Raw genomic sequence first — 21,251 nt, 5'->3', positions numbered from 1 at the left:
TGAAGAAAAAGGCAGCCGCTTGAATTAATCTCCCTGACTAGTTTTATCAATTTTTTTATTCCCAATTTAATTATGTTAGGCTAAATTTTTATTTGGTTGAGGGTGAATTCAAAACCCTAAACATGCTATGCAATTAAATTTAAATTCTATCATTCAATTTATTTAATTGAGATTGTTTATGTTCTTCTATAATTAATGTTCATGGTTTATTCTTGTTTTGTTTGAGTGGCCAATTAGATAGGACTTGAATAAATTTTATTGCTAGATTAAAATTCTTGATCCGTAATTGTCTTGATATTTTAATGATTAGTAGTAGGTTGGAATCAGTGATTTCAATTGAAGAACATAACCTAGGTTAAATAATCCGAGCTTGTGTGTTTATTGCCTAGATCAACCTAATATCTTTCTTTGTTTAATGCTTCCATTATCTTAAATTTAAAGAGCTTGTTTTAAATTATTTAATGGTTAGAGATTAGGTGAAGAGCTTATTTTGCCTAACGACACACTAAGGAAAAATTGAGACTAACAGAGCTTATTGTTGTCTACAGTTGATAGTTTCAATATAAATTGATGATAGAATTAATATATTATGTGCATGTTTGGTGGTGGCGAATGATCCTTTAACCAAAGTTTTCATCATTATTATTTCTTTCTCCTTTAATTAGAGTTTTTATTAAATTCTTGTTCGTAATTTTAATTTCTTTATTTCTTACTATTTAGTTAAAAATTCATAAATCCCCCTTTTATTTTTAATTGGCATTTTCTTTAGTTAGATTAATTTATATTATTATTACTATTACTATTATTATTATTATTACTATTATTTTATTTTAAATCTTACTTTGGAGTTAATAATAAATATAACTAGCATAGTCTCTGTGGGATCGATCCTTACTCGCTCTGTACTAATTATTTATATTAGTGGTAAGGTTTTAAATTTGGTGCACCTTAACGACACTACCAATATTGGTAACAAACCAATCCATTACCACATCAATGAGCCATGAGCCATCTACCTAAAATAGGAAAAAAAAAGAATCACACCTAGAAATCAAGCCGAGGCCATTCAATTTTTTTAGGAAGACGTCTCTTTTGTTGTCTTGCATCACTTTTCATACTTCTTTCAAGATATTCCATGAACCAGAAACACCATGTCCCAATTCAGTATCCATCACTACATCAGTTCATGGGGCCTATTCCCATCAATTGAAACCAAACATTTCACCATTATGAACTTCACTAATGAATTCCAAACTTTCAATTTGCTAGAAGTTTCAAAATAAGTTGTCTATATTGGCGATTCTCCATGTCATATTTAACTCAATCATTTCGAAGAGAAATTGGTATAACCATGCTTCTGCGAAAATTTTAAAGATCACCTTAAAATTGAACATTCTAGGGGCGGGGAAAGTAAAACAGATTCCAAAATGTTAATTTCAAAAAACAGAGTTCTGGCAGCCCCAACAGGTAAAAGAAAATACTAAAGATATCCATCCACGCCATTAAAATGAGAAAATTACCAAAAAAATATTAACAACTAATCTTAACAATGAGAAAAAGTTAATAACCTGTATGACATTGTTAGCCTATATGGCTATAAATATTGATTTTGATGATAACAAACCACATGTATTTTAAAAGCTTTGATAATGTTTTTAAAGTTTTCAGATTTGGACTTATTTGAAATTATTTAAATGTTTTTGGGGTCATTATATAATTTCACAAAGTTTGGGCTATATCATAATTTCAAAAAGTTTTGGGATTAACGAAGCATTACTTAAAAATTCTGAAATTGGATATATTTGCAAAATTTCATAACGTTTTGGGCCATACTATAATTTTTATAAAGTTTTGGGGTCAAACTGAAAATATGGGAAAAATTTCACTGTAGCAGGTTACTGTAGCAAGCGGCTTACCGGATACTGATAAACGGCAGGCCGAATTCAGGCAGTAAGCACCAGAACGAAAACGGCTTACCGGATTCCGAATTCGGCAAGCCGGTTAGGCAAAATTTTGAATTTTGCCTTAACGGTAACATAAATCCGGCTTACCGGATTTCATTAAACGGCAAACCGGATAGCCCAGAATGTGAGTAACGGCTAGTTTTCGAGCTCAAGTTATAAGAACTCAAATCCAACTCATTTTGAAGCTCTCCAACAAGCAAACACAAAAGGCACACGTGATATCTTGAGTGTTCAAACTTGCGAAATACAAACATTGAATCTTTTCTTGTTCTTCATCATTGTATATCTACTCATTGAGTGAATTTCATTGTAATCATCATTTGTTCATCTCATTTGTAAGAATTTGAGTGTGTGAGACACTTGAGTGAAGAGATTGGGAGATAATCTCTTTGTTGTAAAGGTTTATTGACACCTCGAAGTCAATTGTAATTGTTGAAGCCTTGGAAAGGCTTGGATAGTGAAATCCTCGAGCTTGGATCGCTTGGAGGCGTGGACGTAGGCGGGGATTGCCGAACCACGTAAAAATTCGTGTGTTTGTTTCTCTTCTCCCTTACTCTTTAATTATTGTGCTATTATTGAACTTATTGTTTTCAATTATTGTTAAGACATTAGATTGCTTGTTGTGTGGATTTGTTAGGATAGATTTTAAAAATCCAATTCACCCCCCTCTTGGGTTGCACACTTGTATTTCAATTGGTATCAGAGTAAGGTGCTCTTATTTAGATTTAACCATCTAGAGCTAAAGATCAATGGCAACTCAAAATGATTTCACATTTAGGGAAGGGCAGTCCACCACTAGACCACCTTACTTTGATGGAAACGATTACCCATATTGGAAAACTAGGATGAGAATTTACTTGCAAGCCTTAGATTATGAGATTTGGGAAATCGTTAATGATGGTCATTTCATGCCTTTGACTAAAAATGAAGTCGGAGAAGATATTCCAAAACCTTCACGGGATTGGAATGAATTCGAAAAGAGAAAAGCTTCTCTAAATTCCAAGGCCATGAATGCCTTATTTTGTGCACTAGATAAAAAAGAGTTTCATAGAGTGTCTAGTTGCGAAAGTGCTAATGAGATTTGGCACAAACTTGAGGTTGTCTATGAAGGCACGAACCAAGTGAAAGAATCTAAAATAAGTAGGTACACTCGACAATATGAATTGTTCTAAATGGAACAAAATGAAAATGTGTACTCTATGTATACTAGATTCACGGACATAGTGAATACTCTAGGAGCCCTAGGAAAGATTTTTTCAAATAGCGAAAAAGTCAAGAAAATCATTAGGTCTCTACCTAAGGAATGGAGACCAAAAAGGACTGCCATTGAGGAAGCCAAGGATTTAAATGTGTTACCTATTGATGATTTAATTGGCTCTCTTATTTCATATGAAGAAGATTTGGTAGCTGAAAAAGGACATGAGGAAAATAAGAAAAACATTGCTCTCAAGGCTTCAAAACGTGAGAGTGATGAGGAAAGCGAAATGGATGATGAGGAGCTGGCTATGTTAGCTAGAAGATTCAGAAAATTTTACAAGAAGAATAATGAGCAGAGAAAGTTCAGAGGCTACAAGAATAAGAAGGAGAAGAAGGAGCCAATCACTTGTTATGAATGCAAGAAGCCCGGACACATACGACCGGAATGTCCTCTTCTCAACAAATTCAAGAAGAAGGCTATGGTGGCCACATGGGATGATAATGATGAGGAAACAAGTGACGATGATGAGCAACAAGAAATGACAAACTTAGCTCTCATGGCCATTGGGGAAGAATCATGTGATGAACTTGATGAGGTAAGTGTTCCTCCTACATATGATGAATTGCATGATGCTTTTAATGATTTGCATGATGAGCTAATGAAGATTGGTAAAAAGAATATAAGTCTTAAAAAGAAGATGATAGAGCTTAAGAATGAAAATGATTCATTTAGTGCAAAGATTACATGCCTAGAATTAGAAAACAAAACATTACATGATAGTATTGCATTATTTGAGAACTCTAGCACTTCACATGAGCACTTAGAGTCACACATGAATGACTTGAAAAATGAGAATGAAATGCTTAGAAAGAAGAGTAATGAATTAAATGAAATTGTGCTAAAATTTACAAATGGGCAAAAGATGTTGGACAATTTGCTAAACTCACAAAAATGTGTTTTTGACAAAAGTGGCATAGGTTATAAACCGAATTTGAAACAAAAATTTTACAAGAGTTATTTTGTGAAGAATACATCTATTAACAATAAAATTGTATGTCATTATTGCAATCAAGATGGCCATATGAAAAATAGATGTGCAGTGAAGAGAAATGCATATTATGGTATGAAATGTGTTTGGGTTCCGAAAGGAACCATTGCTAACTCTCAAGGACCCAAAAAGGTTTAGGTACCTAAAGCTTGAGATTTTCTCTACAGGGCTCAAAGAAGAAGAAGAATAAGTGGTACTTGGACAGTGGCTGTTCAAGACACATGACAGGGAATTATTCTTGGTTTTCAAGCTTTACCAAGATCGAAAATGGTGGAGATGTTTCGTTTGGGGATAATTCAAAAGGAAAAATCATTGGGATTGGAAATGTCGGTAATGTATCCTCTACTCTTATTGAAAATGTGTGTTTGGTTGAAAACTTGAAACACAATTTGCTTAGTATTAGTCAATTATGTGATAAAGGATATAGAGTTATCTTTGATGAATCAAAGTGTGTTATTGAGAATGCATGTGATGGGAAAGTCTTGTTTGTAGGAAATAGATGTGTTAATGTCTATACCATTAATATAGATTGTGCATCAACAAATGAGAAATGTCTTTCCGCATTGCATGATGATGGTTGGTTATGGCATAGAAGATTAGGTCATGCAAGCATGGATTTGATTTCAAAAATCGTGAAAAATAATTTAGTAAAAGGTCTTCCAAAAATCAATTTTCAAAAAGATAGAACTTGTGAAGCATGCCAATTTGGAAAACAAATCAAAACTTCATTCAAAAGCAAAAATCATGTTTCCACTTCAAAACCACTTCAATTGCTTCATATAGATTTATTTGGACCTTCTAGATATGCTAGTTTAAGTGGCAAGTTTTATGCATTTGTAATCGTGGATAATTATTCGAGACACACATGGGTATTGTTCTTAGCTAATAAGGATGATGCCATTGATGCATTTCGAATTTTCTGTAAAAAGGTTCAAAATGAAAAATGTTACTCCATTACTTGTATTAGAAGTGATCATGGTGGAGAATTTGAAAATCATGCATTTGAAAATTTCTGTAATGACCTTAGCATTGAACATCAATTTTCATCACCTAGGACTCCACAACAAAATGGAGTAGTAGAGAGAAAGAATAGGTCTATTCAAGAAATGGCTAGGACCATGTTGAATGAAAATTCTTTGCCTAAGTATTTTTGGGCCGAAGCCGTCAATACCGCTTGTTATGTTTTAAATCGGGTGTTGATTAGACCTAATCTCAATAAAACTCCATATGAGCTTTGGAAAGATAGAAAACCCAACATTGGTTATTTTAAAGTTTTTGGATGCAAATGTTTTGTTTTAAACACAAAAGATAATCTTGGTAAATTTGATCCAAAATCTGATGTTGGTATCTTTCTTGGTTATTCAAATTCAAGCAAAGCTTATAGAGTTTATAATAAAAGAACTTTAGTTGTGGAAGAATCTATGCATATTACATTTGATGAGTCTAACCCCTCATCTACGAAGAAAGTTGTTGTTGATGATAATGCAGAATAAGAACAACAAGAAGAAGCATCAAATGGCAACCAAGAAGACACACCACCTGGAATTCAAGAGGAACATCATGAAGAAACAAATGCAGAGCAAAATGAAGGTACTTCACAAACACTCCCCAAGGAGTGGAGGTATGTGTCCTCTCATCCTAAGGATGTAATTTTAGGAGATCCCTCACGAGGTGTTACCACTAGATCATCTCTTAGAAACACATGTGAGCATGCTGCATTTATTTCTCAAATTGAACCAAAATCCTTTGCGGATGCGGAAAATGATGAATCTTGGATTATGGCAATGCAAGAGGAGTTGAATCAATTTGAGAGAAATAATGTGTGGGAGTTAGTTCCTAATCCGGAACATCAATCCATTATAGGTACTAAATGGGTATTTAGAAACAAAATGGATGAATCCGGTGTGGTTGTAAGAAATAAAGCTAGATTAGTGGCTCAAGGTTACAACCAAGAAGAAAGAATTGATTTTGATGAAACTTTTGCACCTGTAGCAAGATTAGAATCCATCAGGATGTTGTTAGCATATGCATGTCATAAGAATTTTATTTTGTATCAAATGGATATCAAGAGTGCTTTCTTAAATGGATACATTATGGAGGAAGTTTATGTGAAACAACCTCCTGGTTTTGAAAATGAAAAATTTCCAGATCATGTGTATAAGTTATCCAAGGCTTTGTATGGTTTAAAACAAGCACCTAGAGCTTGGTATGATAGGCTTAAAAATTTCTTGTTGGATAACGATTTTTCAATGGGAAAAGCGGACACAACTCTTTTTGTTAAGCATAAGAACCAAGACATACTTATTGTTCAAATATATGTTGATGATATTATTTTTGGGTCTACTAATGAGTTGTTGTGTAAAGATTTTTCATCATGTATGAGCCAAGAGTTTGAGATGAGTATGATGGGAGAGTTGAAGTACTTCCTTGGTCTTCAAATCAAACAAAACGAGGAAGGAATTTTCATAAACCAAGCCAAGTACGTGAAAGATCTACTCAAAAGATTTGGCTATGAAAATGGAACGGCAAAAAGCACTCCTATGAGCACTACCATCAAGCTGGACAAAGATGAGAAAGGTAAGGAAGTTGATATCAAGACTTATCGAGGTATGATCGGATCCTTACTCTACTTGACTGCTAATAGGCCTGATATTATGTTTAGTGTTTGCTTGTGTGCTAGATTTCAATCTTGTCCTAAAGAGTCTCACATGCTTGCTGTCAAACGCATTTTTCGGTATTTAATTGGTACTATTAATCTTGGCCTTTGGTATCCTAGAGGAACTCACATTGATTTAACTTGTTATTCGGATGCTGATTTTGCTGGGTATAAGGTTGATAGAAAAAGTACTAGTGGAACATGTCACTTCCTAGGTCATTCTCTTGTCTCTTGGTTTAGTAAAAAACAAAACTCAGTTGCGCTTTCAACCACCGAGGCAGAATATATTGCCGCAGGTAGTTGTTGTGCACAAATTCTTTGGATGAAACAAACCCTTAGAGACTCTGGCATTATACTTGATCAAATTCCTATCTTATGTGACAATACTAGTGCTATAAATCTTTCCAAGAATCCCATTCAACATTTTAGAACTAAGCATATAGAGATTAGACATCATTTCCTTAGAGATCATGTTCAAAAATGGGATGTTGTAATTAAATTTGTTTCCACTGAAAATCAACTTGCGGATATCTTTACAAAACCTCTTAGCGAAGAGCATTTTATAAAGATTAGGCATGAGCTTGGAATGATGAATGTTGAATCTTAATTCATGTTTTAATTCATGGCTTGATATGATTGTTATCATATGGTTTTATGCTACATGAATTAGATAACTTGATGTGCTTGTAAATTTATGATTTTATGATTTTATATTACATGCATTAGATGGCTTATTGAAAAGTTTTAAATCTCGAAATGATTTAAAATTAATCAATTTTTAAAGCCGGAAATAAAATGGTGTGTAATACAAGTACAAGAGCTAGCAAATATTCCCTTTTCATTCTTCCGGAAAATTATTTCTCCTTATTGATCCCTGTCGGGACAAATTCCGGAAAACCGGATTTTCAATCCGGAAAACCGAATTTGGAAGGATATTTACTGCCTCATAACCGGTCAACCGGTTATCAATAACCGGAAAACCGAATTCGCATGCATGCTTTGCTGGAGCAAAACCGGATTTCCGCTTCAAGACATCCGGAAAACCGATTATTTTTGGAGGCTCTCGAAACCGGCCAGCCGGTTAAGGAAACCGGCAAGCCGAATTGCCTCTTGCATCTCTCGGTCCATATCCGGTTTACCGGATTTCAATTTCGGAAAGCCGGTTTCGGCTTTCTCCTTTTCTGCATGCTAACCGGCTTACCGGTTAGGAAATCCGGCAAGCCGGATTCGTGCCTTTTAAATTTGCTGAAGATGGCTGTTCTCGGGTTCACAACCGGCCTACCGGTTAGAAAATCCGGCAAACCGGATTCGTGATCTCTTAAGCACTATTCATCTTCCTCAAGCATTCGGCATACCGGTTCTTCATCTCTCTAAAACTCGTTTCCATTTTCTCTCTTTCTCACTCCAACATCCTTCTTTTTCTTCCATTTTCACATCAAATTGAATCAATAAAATCATTCCCCATCTCATTAAGATCACAAAACCATCCTTGAAACCTGTTTTCAACATCTAAATCCTTAGATCCCAATTCCAACCTAGGTTTTGAGCCGAATTTTCTCTCTCTAGATTTCTCACTCTCAAGTCGTTTTTGATCAATTTTGTTTTACCAAATCACCTCCAATCTTCATCTTCTTCATTCTCTTTAGTGTTTTTATCTTCAAATCAATCAAAATCAATATGTCAAGCTCTCGGCCGGTTCGAAGAAAAGGCAAGGAACCGGTTCAACCATCCACACGGCCACGGGAAGCAAGGGGCACCTCCAATCAATCCACCTTTGAGTCCATTCACTTTCAGAACACGCAACACTTGATCAAAAGGTTTCATCAAAACTTTCGGACTCGTGAAGTACTCAACACTTTCTTTGTTTTACCGGATGTTTTACATTCTCTCCAGATTAGTCATAGAACTTTATTTCAATTGTTGGGAGATGTTGGTTGGATTGATGCATTGTTGATTGAGGAGAATGTGTATCCCGACTTGGTGAAAGTATTTTACTCGAATATGGATTGTTCCGCGGAGAAAGAGAATCGAGTAATCACCAAAGTTGGAGGAGTTTTGATTGAATTTGATGATTCGGACTTGAACAACATCCTATGATCTTCCGATGAAGGCTTGGACATTTTTTCTCTTAGGAAACCTCCTGAAATTGATGATTATGTTCATGTTGATGCCGTTCGTAATATTTGTCGGCGTAATGATCTCTCTGTTGAAGACTGTACCATTCATTTCCGTACTCAGTGTCTTTGTCTTCAAACTCGTTTTTTGCTTCGTATCATCCAGTCTATTGTACTTCCTAGATCAGGACATTTGGATGAGGTGTATCACATGGATGTCGCCATGATTGACTGTATTTTTAGAGGTCGCCCGGTTGACTTGGGCTATTCCATTGTTCGCACCATGTTGAGCATTCCAGCCTTGATTACCCGCTCTCTCCCCTATGGTCACTTCATTACTCGTATTCTTAAATTCTTTGAAGTGCCGATTCTAGAACCTTCTTGTAGGCCATCCAAGGGTATTGGGGATGAGGTTATTGTTGGGTTAGGCTTTGAGTGGAAGAATGACACTTGGGTCAAATATAGCGATAACAAGTTTATCTTTCTAGCCCCAAGTGATGATCGGCCACTTAATGCCGTGATTCCCGCTGATCAGCTTCCAATATTCTCACTATCATTTCGAGGGCAGCGTAGACGCCGAGTTTCTTCTACGGTTGCTTCGGCTCCTAGTGCATCTGCATCCGCTTCATCACCTCCACGGCCTCCTACCTCTGGAGATGTCACTCTTCAGCAGCTTATGGATGAGGTTCAGACACTTTTGGTGAGGCAGACTGAGCTTCAGCAATTTATTTAATTGAGATTGTTTATGTTCTTCTATAATTAATGTTCATGGTTTATTCTTGTTTTGTTTGAGTGGCCAATTAGATAGGACTTGAATAAATTTTATTGCTAGATTAAAATTCTTGATCCGTAATTGTCTTGATATTTTAATCATTAGTAGTAGGTTGGAATCAATGATTTCAATTGAAGAACATAACCTAGGTTAAATAATCCGAGCTTGTGTGTTTATTGCCTAAATCAACCTAATATCTTTCTTTGTTTAATGCTTCCATTATCTTAAATTTAAAGAGCTTGTTTTAAATTATTTAATGGTTAGAGATTAGGTGAAGAGCTTATTTTGCCTAACGACACACTAAGGAAAAATTGAGACTAACAGAGCTTATTGTTGTCTACAGTTGATAGTTTCAATATAAATTGATGATAGAATTAATATATTATGTGCATGTTTGGTGGTGGCGAATGATCCTTTAACCAAAGTTTTCATCATTATTATTTCTTTCTCCTTTAATTAGAGTTTTTATTAAATTCTTGTTCGTAATTTTAATTTCTTTATTTCTTACTATTTAGTTAAAAATTCATAAATCCCCCTTTTATTTTTAATTGGCATTTTCTTTAGTTAGATTAATTTATATTATTATTACTATTACTATTATTATTATTATTACTATTATTTTATTTTAAATCTTACTTTGGAGTTAATAATAAATATAACTAGCATAGTCTTTGTGGGATCGATCCTTACTCGCTCTGTACTAATTATTTATATTAGTGGTAAGGTTTTAAATTTGGTGCACCTTAACGACACTACCAATATTGGTAACAAACCAATCCATTACCACATCAATGAGCCATGAGCTATCTACCTAAAATAGGAAAAAAAAAGAATCACACCTAGAAATCAAGCCGAGGCCATTCAATTTTTTTAGGAAGACGTCTCTTTTGTTGTCTTGCATCACTTTTCATACTTCTTTCAAGATATTCCATGAACCAGAAACACCATGTCCCAATTCAGTATCCATCACTACATCAGTTCATGGGGCCTATTCCCATCAATTGAAACCAAACATTTCACCATTATGAACTTCACTAATGAATTCCAAACTTTCAATTTGCTAGAAGTTTCAAAATAAGTTGTCTATATTGGCGATTCTCCATGTCATATTTAACTCAATCATTTCGAAGAGAAATTGGTATAACCATGCTTCTGCGAAAATTTTAAAGATCACCTTAAAATTGAACATTCTAGGGGCGGGGAAAGTAAAACAGATTCCAAAATGTTAATTTCAAAAAACAGAGTTCTGGCAGCCCCAACAGGTAAAAGAAAATACTAAAGATATCCATCCACGCCATTAAAATGAGAAAATTACCAAAAAAATATTAACAACTAATCTTAACAATGAGAAAAAGTTAATAACCTGTATGACATTGTTAGCCTATATGGCTATAAATATTGATTTTGATGATAACAAACCACATGTATTTTAAAAGCTTTGATAATGTTTTTAAAGTTTTCGGATTTGGACTTATTTGAAATTATTTAAATGTTTTTGGGGTCATTATATAATTTCACAAAGTTTGGGCTATATCATAATTTCAAAAAGTTTTGGGATTAACGAAGTATTACTTAAAAATTCTGAAATTGGACATATTTGTAAAATTTCATAACGTTTTGGGCCATACTACAGTTTTTATAAAGTTTTGGGGTCAAACTGAAAATATGGGAAAAATTTCACTGTAGCAGGTTACTGTAGCAAGTGGCTTACCGGATACTGATAAACGGCAGGCCGAATTCAGGCAGTAAGCACCAGAACGAAAACGGCTTACCGGATTCCGAATTCGGCAAGCCGGTTAGGCAAAATTTTGAATTTTGCCTTAACGGTAACATAAATCCGGCTTACCGGATTTCATTAAACGGCAAACCGGATAGCCCAGAATGTGAGTAACGGCTAGTTTTCGAGCTCAAGTTATAAGAACTCAAATCCAACTCATTTTGAAGCTCTCCAACAAGCAAAAACAAAAGGCACACGTGATATCTTAAGTGTTCAAACTTGCGAAATACAAACATTGAATCTTTTCTTGTTCTTCATCATTGTATATCTACTCATTGAGTGAGTTTCATTGTAATCATCATTTGTTCATCTCATTTGTAAGAATTTGAGTGTGTGAGACACTTGAGTGAAGAGATTGGGAGATAATCTCTTTGTTGTAAAGGTTTATTGACACCTCGAAGTCAATTGTAATTGTTGAAGCCTTGGAAAGGCTTGGATAGTGAAATCCTCGAGCTTGGATCGCTTGGAGGCGTGGACGTAGGCGGGGATTGCCGAACTACGTAAAAATTCGTGTGTTTGTTTCTCTTCTCCCTTACTCTTTAATTATTGTGCTATTATTGAACTTATTGTTTTCAATTATTGTTAAGACATTAGATTGCTTGTTGTGTGGATTTGTTATGATAGATTTTAAAAATCCAATTCACCCCCCTCTTGGGTTGCACACTTGTATTTCAGACATGACATGACTAGTCGGATTATGGATTTTTCAAGTCATCTATTAGCTTTTAGTATCAATCTCATTTCTCCGAAGGTTTTGGCAACAAGCTCCTTTTCACTTCTGCCAAAATGGGCAACTCTTTTGACTTTGTTCATGATATATATGCTTTTTGTATGGAAGAAAATTCTTGTCATATACTAGAAAGAACAAACAAATGTGTAATATAATTAAAAGAATTAAAAGTACAGAGAGGCCACACTAGTTTGGCTTGCTACCTGACACGACTTAAAATGTGTTTGATTTTCTCCCAAGTATAAGAGTGCTTAGTTATAATTTATCTCGGTGAGTCCAAGGTCAATCCACAGAGAAAGAATTTAATTTGTTTACTTAAGTTTATCCAAATAAAAATAAAATTTATAAATATGTAATTTGTTTAAGAAAAAGTATAAAATTGAATTAGTTAGGGTTATGGATTTACTCTTAGTAATAAATACAATTTAACAAATTCTTTTTATTTTTATTTTATTTCTCAAAAGATTAATTGTATAAATTAAAATTATTTTCCCATTTATTTTATTGTGCATTAAGAATTTAATGTGCCAAAACTTAATTTATCTACACTAAATCAAAATTCCATTTTTTCATATTTTATACTAAGATATTAAGAATTCATTGTGCCAAATTCCTATTTTTGTCTACAATAAATCAAAATTTCAAAATATAAAATATGGATAAAATTAAATAGAAAAAAATTTAATTTATAAAATTAAAAATAGAATTTGATTAAACCATATTTTTACTAAGAGTTTCACCTTCCCCTAACTACTAATATTTAGCTAAACATATTTAAAATAAAAGGAATTTTCTTTAAAAACAAAAAAGACATAATTAAAAAATGCTTGAAAATTGAAAATAAAATTAATTTTATTTATTGAAAATATAATTCAAAGAGAGATGAGAAGAAGAATTTGGGGAAAAAGGAGAGAAGAGAAAGTGTCACTACTACAAATTTGGTCTTTTATGACGGTTTTAAATGACATAAGATGACGGTTTTAAAACCGTCATCTTAGGCACCGACATTAAAGAAGGTATGTTTTTTATGACGGTTCACCAACCGTCATTAAATGTATATTTTTAATGACGGTTATTTTTTAAAACCATCATTATTTATCGCCATTATATATGTTTTGATGACTGTTCTTTCATATAATCGCCATTAAATGTGCCATTTTAATGACGGTTTATTGTAAGAACCGTCATTATATATATATATCTTTAATGACGGTTTATTGTAAGAACCGTCATTATATATATATATCTTTAATGACAGTTTATTGTAAGAACCGTCATTAAATATTGAACAACATTTTATGACAGTTTTAAAAAAAAAACCATCATCTTTGTTTCTGAAGACTACATTTGATGACGGTTCTTTTGAAATAACCGTCATCTTTGTTATTTATTATTAAAAAAAATAAATATGGCAAATTTAAGACTATTTCAAGCCCCATTTTAATTCTAATTTCATATTAAATTCTTTACAATTATTTTTCCACAAACAAAAAGATGCAAATGTTTCATATACAAAGAGATAGCTCTACAAAAATTCTCACAACTACTTAATATCTACTAATGACTGCACCAGCAACCAACAAGATTGACATGCGTGAGTATATCTAATTTCTCGTCAAGTCTTCAATTGCAAACAAGTCTCACCAGTGTCAGCAATCTACGTCATTCTTACAAAGAATAAAGAGAAATTAAGATATATTCATATATTATAAATCATAAATATTACATGATTTTAGTGATTTAAGTTGTAAAACAAGACTTTAAAGTACCAAATCGCTATTAATTAATAGACTTACCTAAGTAAGTTTATCAATCTTGTGTTTAGATAATAAATGACAACAATATTTGCCAAAATAGAGACAATAAAAAAGCATTAACTACATCATCCATAAGACATCCAGTACCCATCCATTATACACTTGGAAATAAAAAAAAATGAGGCCTAATGTTTAGAATACTATGATTAACCAAAGAATTAATAGCATGCTTGGATATTACCTTGCAAAAGTTGTACCTACTTATTACCAAGGGGGTGAAAAAAGATTCAGTACAGATATGAGAAAAGAACTAAAGAAGGTCCAAAACAACAACTAAACAACACCCGAAATTATTCAGCTGCACTGTTAGTAGCAAAATTTCAGCGAAATAGCACCCAAAATTTCGAAGTGCAATTTTAATTGCAAAACAGCAGTAAAGCACCCCTTGAATGCTTACAGGTGCTTTGTTTCTGCATAAAAAACAGTAAAAACAGCACTTGGAAGTTTTCTGGTGCTGTTTTTGCTGCATAACAGCAGCTAAACAGCACCTGAACACTTCTAGGTGCTGTGTTTCTGCATGAACAACAGTAAAAATAGCCCCTGGAAACTTTCAAGTGCTGCTTTTGCTGCATTACAGCAGCTAAACAGCACCTGGATGCTTCCACGTGCTGTGTTTCTGCATAAACAGCAATAAAACAGCCTCTTTTGTTGTTGCACAGCAGCAAAATATCTTATCAATCACACAATTATCATGACATAAACTTGGGGTCTTGAAATATGGCTAAAAGAAAAGTTGAAAAAAAAAGTCTAACAGCTTTTCTCTTCATTAGAATTGTGTCCAGTATCCTGCATGGTTTCTATTTAGATTAAACCTACAAGATACTAGAATGTAAATCTAAAATGGGGACAAAATGCTTTTACATGTTGTTGCCTGTCTAGCAGATAGCAAATCCAAATGCATCACATAGAATAGCCCCGATCCAATATAAATTTTGTGATGATTCTAACAAAGAGCTTGACAGTACATACCTTTTTTCAGATTTTCCCCTGATGTCCTTCTGACCTTCTTCCTCATAACGACCGTCATCACCCAAAAGCGAGTGTCATGCAGGAATTGTACATTTGCCAGCTGAATTTGTAAATGAAATAGGGAAATTTTGTCTGGTTAGTGATTAAGGGGACTCAACTTGAAAGAAATATTCCAACGCCAAGTTAAAAGATTGTTTTGTGTACAAGTACATTGGACTAATTGTCATACTAATAAAAAAAAAAGTGATTAACTGTCATACAACTATAGGAAACTAACACAATAAAGTTTGTCCAATACTATGGAAATGGTATCACTGCAATATGGCAGAAAAGGAAAAAAAAAATTCTGCATTAACAGGACAAAATAAATGATAGTTCAAGCAGGTCTTTCAACAAACACCTTCAAGATGTTTTTGATTTGCATCAAAAATTAAAAATGCAACCAAGAAACCGATTCCCTAAATCACAGCTAGATATGAAAATATGAAATTAAAAGTAATTAAATACTTAGTCACGGGGAACTAACTAATCGAAGCGGTGGAATCAAAGCAATCGTATAAAAACTTCAGCCAACAAAGAATGCAAATATATTATCAAACAACAAAGACTCACATCGTAGAGTGTTTTCTTCAGCGAGTGATGGCAAGGCTAGGGTTTATCTAGTTCGATGGTGATTGATGGAGAAGGCTTTAATTTCAAGCCGTTAAGGATTGGGTTTTCTTTGACGGTAACGATTTGGATATGGGTTAGAGTTTTCTTGGGTAAGAGGGGTATAGTGTTGACTCCGGCGTAGTAAAGAGCGATCATGAGAGAGAGGGGTTGTTGGTGCTGCCCTACTGCTGCCTGTGCATAAGAGCGTGCGTGAGAGAGAGCGGCTACTAGTGACCTGGTGCTGCCATGCTCAGCTGCTGCTGCACAGGCTAGGTTTGCCAACGGCGTGCGTGCCACTGAGAGGGAGGGTCTGCGTGGGTGTGTGATTTTAGGGTGCGTTTGGCACACTTTATTGTATTATGCTGTATTACATTATTTTAATGTATGTGTATTGTATTATACTGTATTGTATTAGTACTGCATTACAATAATGTTATACAATATTTAGTGTTACATTGTACTGTATTAACTCATACTTATACTATGTTTGGTGCTACATTGTATTGTATAAAATTTTTAGTGATTAATTTAAATTATATATTTAAGAACTAATATTTATTAATACTTTAAAAATACTAAATATGAAAATATTAAATTTTAGAAGTTCAACATTATTTTCTAGTAGTTCTTAAATTATGCAATATGTAATCATAGGTTTACTTAAAGATTAAAGCATTCATGCAATCCGTTATACAAAAAGATTAAAAAAATAAATAAACTATAGTTGCCAAATTTTATCTAAATAAAAATTCCATTACTAGATAGTACCTGTGAATTATATAAATTATTATTACATAACACTTGCTCAGCACTTTTTAGATTTGCACAGGTAGATTACACCGTTCCAAATCTGACCATCCATCTGGACATACAGATCCCTTCCAATTCCATGTCCTCCGCCTTTACTCCACTCTCCACCGTATAATCGTATAAGCTAATTAATTTTTTAATTACGTGTTTAACTAATTAATTAATTTTCTCAAAAACAAAATTAATCTACTTGTTCAAATCTGAAAGAGATTAAGTTAATTGATTTAATTGTAAGCAAAAACATACAAAGAACTCATGAAGCCAACTAGAAATACAGACAAAATTACTAGCTTCCCACAACAAGAACAAAAAAAAAAAAATCAAACCCAGAAATAAAAAGACATGCTTCAACGGAAAATTAATGAAAATTAAACTGATTGTGGTTCAATTTGAAAAATCAAACCCAAATACTAACCGGTTGATTGATGATTCAAAGGCAATGTGTAGGCGCTTAAGTGGTTGCACAAATGGGTGTTCTCGTGCGGCATGAGGAAGCACTTGTTGGCGACGGCGATGACATCGAGTGATGGGGGCTAATGGCATCGGTGGTGACTCAGTGATGAAGAAGCGAATGTTAAATTTGTTTGAAGAGTCGTGTTTTGATGAAATAAAAATGAGAGATTTTACGGGTTTAAATTATCTAATACTATTCCGCACAGACCCGACTCCTACGCGGGTTTATTTTATGCGAGTTTCAGTGTATTAAAACAATAAATTTATGTGGTGTAATTCAAACTGATTTGACCACCAAACATGATACAGCATAGGGGTGGGCAAAATCGGGTTCGGGTCGGGTTCGGGTCAACCCGATCGGGTTTCGGGTTGTTCGGGTTAGACAAGAATGAATCCGAATATAACCCGAATTAATGACCCGACCCGAACATAGTTCGGGTCGGTTCGGGTCGGGTCATTAATTCGGGTTATGTTCGGGTTGGATCGGGTTGGATTTAAAACGGGTAGGATTGAGTTCGGGTCAATTCGGGTCAGTTCGGGTCAATTTGGGTCAATTCGGGTCAGTTCGGGTCAGTTGAAATCGGGTCAATTCGGGTCGGGTCAATTCGGGTCAAACTCGGTTAATACAATTTTGAGCTCTTTTTTTTCCTATTACTGTAGATTTTTATGATTATGAAAGTTTTAAGACATTTTTCTTAATTGTAGTAATTTTCACTAATTTTCAACTAAAGAAAAGAAAAGAAAATGTTATTAATTCAAGTGAATAAAGTTAAAAAGCTATAATAGAATTATTTGCCTATTGGCTTGGACTTGGAGGATAGAATTAGGACTATTATTTGCTCAATCAACAAAATCCAAAGTTCCAAACTTAATAAAAGTTAAAATTAATACAAACTTACAAAGTTCAAAGCACAATTTCCAAATATTAGTCTTTAAAAGTTTGAAACACAAACTCACAAAGTCACAAAATTAAATTGTTTAGAAACATAAATCACAAAATTCAAAGTTCAAACATTAAAACTAAATAAGCTTTTTTGGTTCCTCCACCTTGGTTCCTCCATGGCTCCATGCAAGTACTTTGACAAATTCTAAATTGAAAATTTTGAACTCCAAGTTCAAGTGCCGATTGCCTAGAGAAAGATTGAGAAAATGTACAATAAATATTTTCCTTAAGCCACGTTCCAAATGAACAAACTCAATTCATATAAAAAATTGAGCAAATATACCAAATTCATAAGGTTACACATCAAACACAAATACAAATAAATAAATCCAATTCATATCTTTAATTAAACTAAGGGGTGTTACAATCTTTCTAATTTCTATTATATCATTATAAATTTATAATTACAAATAAATATATGTGTTTACCAAATTTCTCAATACACACTTGATTATATATTTTTATTATATCATGCTTATTTTATGGCATTCATCACCAAATCAAGTTAATAATAATATTAGACAATAATAACATTCTATCAACTTCAACTTGTCTAACTAAAACAATTACAAATTAGACTTAAAATTTAAAACTATAACAACTATAATTATAGGAGCTTAAATTACAACAAAAAACTATAGTACGATAATATCAAATTATGAATAATAATATATATTAAAAGTTACCTTTCAAACATCCATAACACCAATGTCGGCGCTCACCGCTTCCACTGTCGAAGCTTGCGATCTTATAAGTTCTATAAAATCCCAAAAAAAAAAATAATATGTAGATGTTCTATAAAAAATTATAATGCATTTTAAATATATTATGTATTTAATGTATGATAAAAAATTAAAAACATTACCTTCTTGTAATTCCATATGAAATATTTGCTCATTTATATCTTCTTGGAGGTTGTAGACGGGATTGGCAAAAAGTTTAGACTGCAGCCAATTTTCAGTGCATATCAATGCCTCAACCATAGCCGGAGTTAAAGAACTCCTATACTCATCAATAATACGACGCCCGGTGCTAAAGGCAGACTCAGATGCCACTGTGGAAACGGGAACAGCAAGGACATCTCTTGCAATTTTCTCAAGAACTGGATACCTCGATCCATTCACCCTCCACCACAGCAAAACATTAAGTTTAAGATTGCTGGGATCTTCAACTGGGTCCTTCAAGTACCTTTCCACCTCAGATACTACTCTTCTACTCTCATTCTGAACAGAAACCTTCCTGGCATATCCAAGGAAAGGGCGAGATACTTGAAAAGCGTCATCATATTCACCACCAGCAACATCCACCAAATTAGCCTCAGTTGTAAAACGTTGAGAAGAACTTGTACCTCCATAACTGCCACTAAGACCACTCTCACCATACATCGATGGTGTGGAACTAGCGGAGAATGCACTATATGCATCATAAAACTCATTCAACAAGTCCTTCACTGCTTTGGTCATTTGTTCAACCATCAAACTATTATTGCAAAAAATGATCTCAAAAATATGTTTAGCAAAATCCATTTTCGCTCGTGGATCAAGAATAGAGGCAATAATCAACATTTTGTTTATCTTTCCTGTGGACTCCCAATACTTGTCAAATTTTTCCCTCATACTATAAGCCATAGAGGACACCCAAGGATCAGTACTTTCTTGCAGTGCAGTCAATGAACTCTCAATTAAGCCAATAGTATCATAACAAAGATTAGAAGTCACACTCAAAGAGGCAGAAAACAATAATGTGGCATCATAAAATACCTTCAAAAACTTCACAATCCGTTCAGCACTCTCCCAGTCATCCGGTCCAGGTGGGCCCACCCTTCTAACATTATTTTCTTTCTCAGCAAAGAATGCCTCATAAGGTTTATCCACTTCTGCCATTCTATCAAATGCCGCTTGAAATTTCAGCGCAGTCATCAACATCAAATAAGTGGAATTCCACCTGGTAGGACAATCCAAAACAACAATTCCTTTTGGACAATTCACCTGCTCAGCACATTGTTTAAATGTTCTCAGCCTCATGCTGGAGGATCTCACATACTTCACTGCATTGCGAATAGCGGTAACACTAGCATGCAACTCTCCCAATCCTGAGACAACAATCAAATTCAAAATATGTGCACAACAACGCACATGCATATATTGTCCCGCCAACACAAGTGCATCATCATTCCTCCAACTAAGCAACTGCATAGTGACATAACCAACAGCACTATCATTTGCAGTGGCATTATCAACAGTTATTGCAAACAACCTCTCTATCCCCCAATCTTGTAGGCAAGCCACAATCTTTTTACCAATCGACTTCCCTCTATGATCTTCGATGGCGCTAAAACTAATAATCCTCCTATTCAAACACCAATCACTATCAATAAAATGAGCTGTAATCACCATGTAGCTCATGTTTTGAACAGAAGTCCATAAATCAGTTGTAAGAGACACCCGCTGCTTGTTGTTGCAAATAAAACTCTTCAACATTGCCTTTTCCTCCAAAAATAACTCCATAACATCTCTACCAATTGTTCTTCGAGATGGCATAACAAACTGAGGGATAGCTACACTGCAGAAATGCCTAAAGCCTTTGTTGTCTACAAAACTGAGTGGCAACTCACCCATAATAATCATTTTAGTTACTGCCCTTCGACACGCGTCTTGACTCCATCCTTTACCCAAAACCAAATTACTTGCATTTTCTTCGCCGCCCTCGGATGTCAAATTTTGTTGACTTCCACTTTGTTGTGCCCGAAATGTCTTGTATGATTCACATGTCTTTATATGCCTTGTCATATTTGTAATCCCATCAAGCCTTGAATGACATTGATATTGCTTACCACAATAGTTGCATATACATTTATTTGGATTATCTTCGAGTAAAGTGAAATGATTCCATACTGCCGATCTTTTCTTCATTGGCGGTCTTTTTCGCTTCGCCTTTTCCTTTCCTCTATGGGTTCCTTCCATTTGTACACTTTGGTCTTCATCGTCACTCATTGAATCCGATCTTGAGTGTCCAAGCATCTGAATATTCAAAATAATAATTAATAATCATTAATTCAAAAATCAAAACACATAAATATTATTAACATAATCAATTAATATTATTTCAATTATTAACTATTATTAACAATTATCAATTAATATTATTTCAATTATTAACTATTATTAACAATTATCAATTAATATTATTTCAATTATTAACTATTATTAACAATTATCAATTATTATTATTTCAATTATTAACTATTATTAACAATTATCAATTATTATTATTTCAATTATTAATAGTTAACAAAATTTTTATTATTCGCTAGCTATTAGCTAACACCATTTTCATATATCCATTGTGC

General features: G+C 33.9%; 1 long non-coding RNA gene across 2 annotated transcripts; it reads right to left on the bottom strand.

Moving 5' to 3' along the window:
• Positions 1 to 13,683: 13,683 nt before the first annotated feature.
• LOC102624590 (uncharacterized) lies at positions 13,684 to 17,182 on the bottom strand. 2 transcript variants are annotated; one of them, XR_008051329.1, is made up of 3 exons: positions 16,922 to 17,182; positions 15,046 to 15,145; positions 13,684 to 13,926 (listed from the first exon to the last, which is right to left on the bottom strand). It is a non-coding gene; the product is annotated as an uncharacterized LOC102624590 (long non-coding RNA). The 2 variants fall into 2 exon arrangements; XR_008051330.1 differs by having other exon boundaries at positions 13,684 to 13,916; positions 16,922 to 17,181.
• Between the last annotated feature and the right edge of the window lie 4,069 nt (positions 17,183 to 21,251).

This window comes from Citrus sinensis, chromosome 8 (genome assembly GCF_022201045.2).
Source record: "Citrus sinensis cultivar Valencia sweet orange chromosome 8, DVS_A1.0, whole genome shotgun sequence".
NCBI lineage: Eukaryota > Viridiplantae > Streptophyta > Magnoliopsida > Sapindales > Rutaceae > Citrus > Citrus sinensis.
The sequence above is the reverse complement of the archived record's forward strand: the minus strand, read 5'-3'. Positions and strand labels throughout refer to the sequence as shown.